Consider the following 6563-nt stretch of genomic DNA (forward strand, 5'->3'; position numbering starts at 1 on the left):
AAGGAAGCAGCCAAACTCAAGAAAGCGGTGAAGACAGACCTGAAATTGGGAGGGTAAGCGGGGCCACGGGAACAGCGGTACTGTGGAAAGGTTCCAGGAAAAGAAACTGCCGCAGGAGTCCGGGGCAAAGGTGGGGAAGGAGTTACAGCAGTGCTGGGGCAGGCAAGGACACTGTGCCTTGACGTCCAAGGCAGAGGTCTCGGGGAGGGCAGGAGGGGATGCAGAAGGGTGGCAGTCACAGCATAATCTCCGGAAAGATTAGGAACCCTTGCCTGCTGGAAAGAATGATCTCCAGTCCTAATTTAGTAACAGGAGGGAGAGTTATTACTGCTAGGAGTAGTGGTGACCTAGACCCCGAGACAAGGACCAGCCCCAGCCCAGCACAAACATAAAATGAAAAGACAGTCTCTGCCCAAAGAGTTTCCGGATTTTGTGTAGGGCAAGGGACAACGCAGGGATGCACAGGGGAGCGCACGGCAGTAGCGAGGCAATGTCAGAACAAGGAGCAGACTGCTCAGTCCAGCTTTGCAAAATCCTGCAGGCTTCTCTGCAGCTCAGCTAATTCACTTATACCTTATTTCACTTTAGCACAGTGTGGTCTCAATACAGATTGGTATCTCTGGAAAATTCTGGTTTACCATTTTAAAAAAATTACTTCAGATTAAGAAGACACTCCAAACCTGAAGTAGTACAAAGTTGGCCTATACTTCAGCCCTTGCTTTCTTTAATGGCCCTTAAACTTAAGAGGAACTGCAGAGAACATTCAAGAACTCTCCTTACGTGCAAAGAGAAGAGAAAGAAGGGAGACAAATTCCTGTGCGAACTAACAGCTTCTTGGTAAAGCCATCTGGGGAGAGCCACGTTTAGTATCTAATGGAGGGAGCATTACTTAGACCAGTTCCGCTGACCTGAGCCTTGAGAGGGAACAAAGCACTGAAATGCTGTTGTATTTCATTGCCTTTAGCAGAACCTGAACGTGTGCTTACACATCTGCAGTGGCTTTGACACACTGAGGCAGGAGGACAGGCGTGAGCGGGGCCTCATTGCACATCTATCTGCAGGGCTGGCGGCAAGGGCAGATTTCAAACCTGGGCCTCAGAGAGGACACGGGAGTCCCACACAAGGAGCCTCAGGGCAATGCTCCAGTGCCTGGGGAATGTCACCATCCAGAGAAGGGAGACTCCGGGAGTAAAATGGGAGACCTAGGTATCCTCTTTAGAGGTTGAATATTTGACTTTGTATCCGAGGCAACTGATTGGCGTGCAACATGCAAACTGCATAAACTATCCAACCCAGGAGAAACGCTAGACGTTTGCTAAAAAGGCATAACCACTTCCTTCTGCTGGATCCTAGGTTTTGCAAGGATCTGAGTTTCTGATTTAAACATAACAGAAATTGTTACCAGATGTGCATGTCAGGGCCCTGAATGCACTGACAGGCCTTAATTGCCACCACCGGCCCCCCTGGGGCCTCCCCCACGTCCCTGCCCCGGGCACAGGGGCTCATGTAAGCTCAGCCCTGGGCCCTCGGTCCCTGCCCAGCGCTGCCGCGGCTTCAGATCCGGCTGTGCTGCGGCCGTGCTGTGCCTGGCCATGGACCCTGTTGACCTGGGCAGTGACCCAGGGACTGAATTTCTGACTTGCCTTGGACTTGTCTCGTCCCCACGAACTTGTCTGGCCCTCTAAGCTCTCGGCTGCCGACCCCGGCCAGCCCTGCTCGGGGCTGTGGGATGGGCCCCCTGCCCCGCCGGCTGTGCTGTCGGCTCCCCATCCCTCCCTGCTCCCTGACAGCAAAGAGGAAATTCTCTAAATTCCCCTTCTAAACTCAGCTAGGTGCTACCAATTTGTATCTAACTTACAAGTTGGTGTTTCCATACTGCAGCAGATTTGGATGTTTTAGACTGGATACGGACATGAGAAATGAGCTCAAACTAAAATTAAATACCCAACTATTAAAAAAAATTGAGTATGACTAAAATCCAGCCCTAGAAACTTCTGCAAGTACCTTCTTTATATTTTGCAACTATCCTAACAATTAGCAATCCATGGTAGCACTGATTCATACATCCCCACTTGCAGGATTACTTGACATCTAAAAAGCGTCTGAGTTGGAGTGTAGACAGCCTGACGATTATGATGAGTTTGATATCTTAGCGTTCGGCTACTCCATTTTCTGACTTTCAAGCAGTTCCACAGAAGTACGCTTCAAGTATCTGAATATTCCTCCCACATTTTTTTCCTTCTTTTTTTCCATTTGTACAGTACCTACGTCTGGGAAAGAACATAACCTGTGCACCAGATGTGCTATGTAAAAACTTCTGCCTGCCCTTCAGCCACAGCATGTGTGCCTCACGGGGTCTAACCCACCTCCAGCCCAAATGAGGAACATATGGAGCACCATGAATGGCAGAAACAAGCCTTCGCTTTGAACTACATTCCTCCTATCAAAGGCCCCTCTGTCTCGCCTTCTTCTTCTCTGTTCCCCTGGGTAATCATGAGGAAAGAACCGAACATTTGGAAAAGCCTCCTGGGGACAAATTCATTTCTAGTGTGACTCTGCTGAAGTTAATGGTGTTGCACCATGGATTAAAATGGCACCATAATATTAAAAAACAGAGACAGCATACTACTCTGTAATTACTGTCTAAGAGAGCAAAAATAATAAAAATGATTCATTCTTATAGACCCCAAAGGGGACAGCTGACCTAGTCAGTTTAAAAGGTGAAAATAAAAGAAGGCAGCTAGAATGTAGTGATTTTTAATTTGTATATATGTATATAAATATGTATATATGACAAATAACACCACCTCTGCACTCATTTTAAGAACAATACGCTAGAAATATAATTTAATGTGACTGTGAGTTTTAAAAGACTGATAACAGAAATAGCTCTTAGGAAAATAAAAGGCCTTCTTTCATACTGGCATAAATTAGGAATAAATTCCTTCTAATCAAGTGTTACACTGTTGAAAGCTTAATGCAAAGGAATTGGGCCCCACAGCACCAAAACGGTTATTCTGTAACACAATCAAGCACCAGGAATTGCATTTTCCCCTTCTTAAAAAAGGACAATGTTATTTTTTTAGGCAGTTAACATTTAAAGGTCATTGTTACGGGAAGGAAACATTTCTTGTATTAAGTTTAGTGAAGTTGGTAGAAACGGCGCAGTCTGTTCCTTGATGGATTTCACTTTACAATACCATATGGAGGCGTGTGAAAGACACTCTGAAGCTGGGCGATACGGTACAATATAACGGCAAAGGCAAGGCAGAGATCTGACAGAATAACTGCACGGGCTTCAGAGGCATTTGTCAGTAACAGCTGTTATATCTCCGTCTTTCTTGTTATTCAAGTGAGCTTCATCTAGGCGATAATCCTTTCCAGCCAAAGGAGTAATATCCCGTGATGAGAACTGATCTGTCGAGCACAGGAGGTCCTAGGGAAAGAGCACAACTCCAAATATTTCTGCAGATTGGCTAAGGAGTATCTCTGCTCACCCGTATCTCTCAGCGCAATGAATGATCTAGCAAATACTTCGCGGTCATTAGCTACTCAGATGTCCCCTGGTGGTCTTACAGCCTCTTGTGCCCACAGGAACACAGCTTTCCTTTAGTGTGTAATCAGTAACAAGGCTGCCACGCACGCCCTTTGTACCTGCCCTTAGCCAGAACACAAAGTCGTGTTCTCTCTAGCAGTGCCAGACATCGCCATTTCCCAGAATAAATTATCTGGGGAAATCGGGTTTCGTTGTACAAACAAACCAGGCTTTCAGTTACACAGTAACTGAGACACTGAAAAAAGAATGGGGGCAGAGGGAAACCGGCTGCCAGGAAATGGCTGCCCAGATTCAGCAAGCTGAGGAAAAAAGTCCGAGTTCTGAAGACAAATAAATTTTCACTAACATACTATCTGATACATTATTTTGTTATTAAAAAAACCCAGCGGGATCCATAACAATCTATGGAGGTTTCTCTGCTTATTCATTTATAGACGAATACTCCCTTGATCAGACAGGCCTGAATTACAAGGGATGTTAGTTCCTTAGTTGATTTCTCAAGGTAGATATTAACACTGCAGTAAAAGGATCCCTCCTGTTTAAAGATATAGACATGCACAAAAACCGTAGTTCTCCTTTTCTCCTGCTACCAAGACACATGCTGACTTTTCATTAAAAATGCCACAGCTGTCAACCTCTACTGAGATAAAGCAACGAACCTAGTCATAAAGAAATGGAAAATTGCAAAAAATGTAAGATTTTAAACAAATAAAACTCGAATAACGTTTTCCTTTTGCTTCTTGGTACAGGCTGGTTATGCTGTACAGCAGACTTACTTCTTTTCCCAAGAAGTGTCCATAATAACAAGGGCTAGAAATTAATTTTCAAATGAAAGTTGAGTATAACGAAAACACGAGTCCGCAAGCTGGGGATTTATGTAAAACATCAAATACAAAGTCTTGTGACAGAACAGTAGAAGTTATCAAGACTAAATAATTATAAAAAGGACTGTCATTTTCCATTGTTTCAAGGCAAACAAGACTTTGCTAGTTTTAGTGTATATTCCTTTGTTCAGTCAGGAAGATCCATTCTGCAAAAACTCCATTAATTTCTGATAGGCTAAAAGGAACAACTCTTAGTTTAAAATTTAGAAGATAAGACTTCATCTAACAGTACATTTTTTAACATAATGAAATCCACAGAAAAAGAAGCAAACCGTTTGAGGCTTTATCACACTACAGTAGACTTCAGAGATGCTGATTGCGAGATTGTGTTCGTACAAAAACAACACATTAATTACCTGGAGAGCCTTGAAGTGAGCAGAAAGATTGCAAGAGTGGATTATCAAGTCCTCAGTCTTGACAACACTTGGAGCTAGACCTTTTAAGTACTTGGGCACCTACTATGTATGTATGTGCTATGTGAGGCATTTAGTGGGTGTTGAAAGTCCTACTCGGTGACAATATTCATTTTTGAGTGCCTTTATTCCCTTAAAAATCACCTGTCACTTTGGTTTTTTTACATGCAGCTTGAACTTCAGTATAACATCTATGAGAAATCTTAGGAAATTGCCACCCGGATCATGATCTCCTCCTTGATGTTATAACCCATAGGAGGCATAAAGACATGTCATGAAAAAAGATCCAAAGCACAAGCATCATATATAAATATATATGATCTATATAATTATGTGCCACTCTGATTTAGCCGTTCCCTGGAAGTGTTTTTCTATGCGGAATATGCTGATGACAACCCCTTAGCAAAACAGTAATTTGTGAAGTACACTGCTCACAGCATTTACAAGGGGCCCATGCCTTCAACAGAACTTATATATATGCTTAGATTATGTACATGCTTAAATGTCTGGATGACTTGGGTCTATAATTAAAAGTTTAATATTAAATTAAGTTTGGTCTTTTAATGAAAAATGCACCCATGAAACAGCAGACTAAAGCCTCAGAAAAAAGAAGTATCTCCCTTTTATTAAGGATCGTCTCATTGAATTTATGCATGAAATCCTCTGTAGACACACCTGAAACTGCAATATCCAGTGGTCAAAATGAAACATGTCTGGGGAAGAAATAAAATCCTACTTACTTCTGCCCATTTTAAAAGGGCAGTCAGTAGAACAGGGATTATATGGGGAAAACTTAAGCTAAAATATATTATTTTTCAGCCTCAATGACAATTTGTTTGGCTTAGAACTAGATATCCAGGCTAAGATATTTGCATTAGGCTGTTTGGATTGAGGTAATAATTTCTATTCTGCAAGTGACAATACACTCATGCTATAGGTCACACAGGAGAGCAGACTGTAATTATTGCTGTTTATACCAAACAAAGGGCACTTATACTGGTCTAATAGTTCTGGAGAATTGGATGCCGCTATCGCTGTTGCTGGGGTATTTTGTTTCAATTGACGTACTTGATTATCAGTCTCTATGCTTTGCTAGTGCCTGTGGGCGAGAGTCTCTAGTAGGGCTTATAAAAAACCATTGCTTTCTGAAAGGGTCCAACAAAAAAATCCATTTCTTACACACAAGCACGAGAGACCATTTAAAAACCATTGGCTTAGGAGTTGTGGGAAACAGTCAGCAATGCAAAGACGTCAGCGCCGTGGAAAGGAGGCAAACAGGGGAACAGGGACACCACCACCATTTCTGCTACAGGAAGGTCTCGGTGCCACCGGCCGTTCAGAGGAGAGAGGCAACACCACATCCCCATACCGCAAATCCTTCGGGCCGTTAATAACTGCTGTGGCGCTTCGTCAATTAGCAATGACAGCCTGGGCCGCGGGGGTACACGAGGGGAGGGACAGTTCAGGACCTCATCTAGGAAAAGTTTTCAAGCTCACGCTGAACTTCACGTGTATGCAAGGCGACGGGACTAACCACTGCCTACAGCACCAGGTGGGAGCATGAATATGCTGCTGAAGCAGACGTCAAGCCAGAATTATTTTGGTTTACGCAGAATTATTTAGCTGCCAAAAAGGCTTCACGTCACCTTACTTTCCTCACACAGTAGTCAACACATCTCTAAGCTTTTTTATGCCTCAAATACACTCAAA

Source organism: Aptenodytes forsteri, unplaced genomic scaffold, assembly GCF_000699145.1.
Source record: "Aptenodytes forsteri isolate BGI_AS27 unplaced genomic scaffold, ASM69914v1 Scaffold1, whole genome shotgun sequence".
Classification (NCBI taxonomy): domain Eukaryota; kingdom Metazoa; phylum Chordata; class Aves; order Sphenisciformes; family Spheniscidae; genus Aptenodytes; species Aptenodytes forsteri.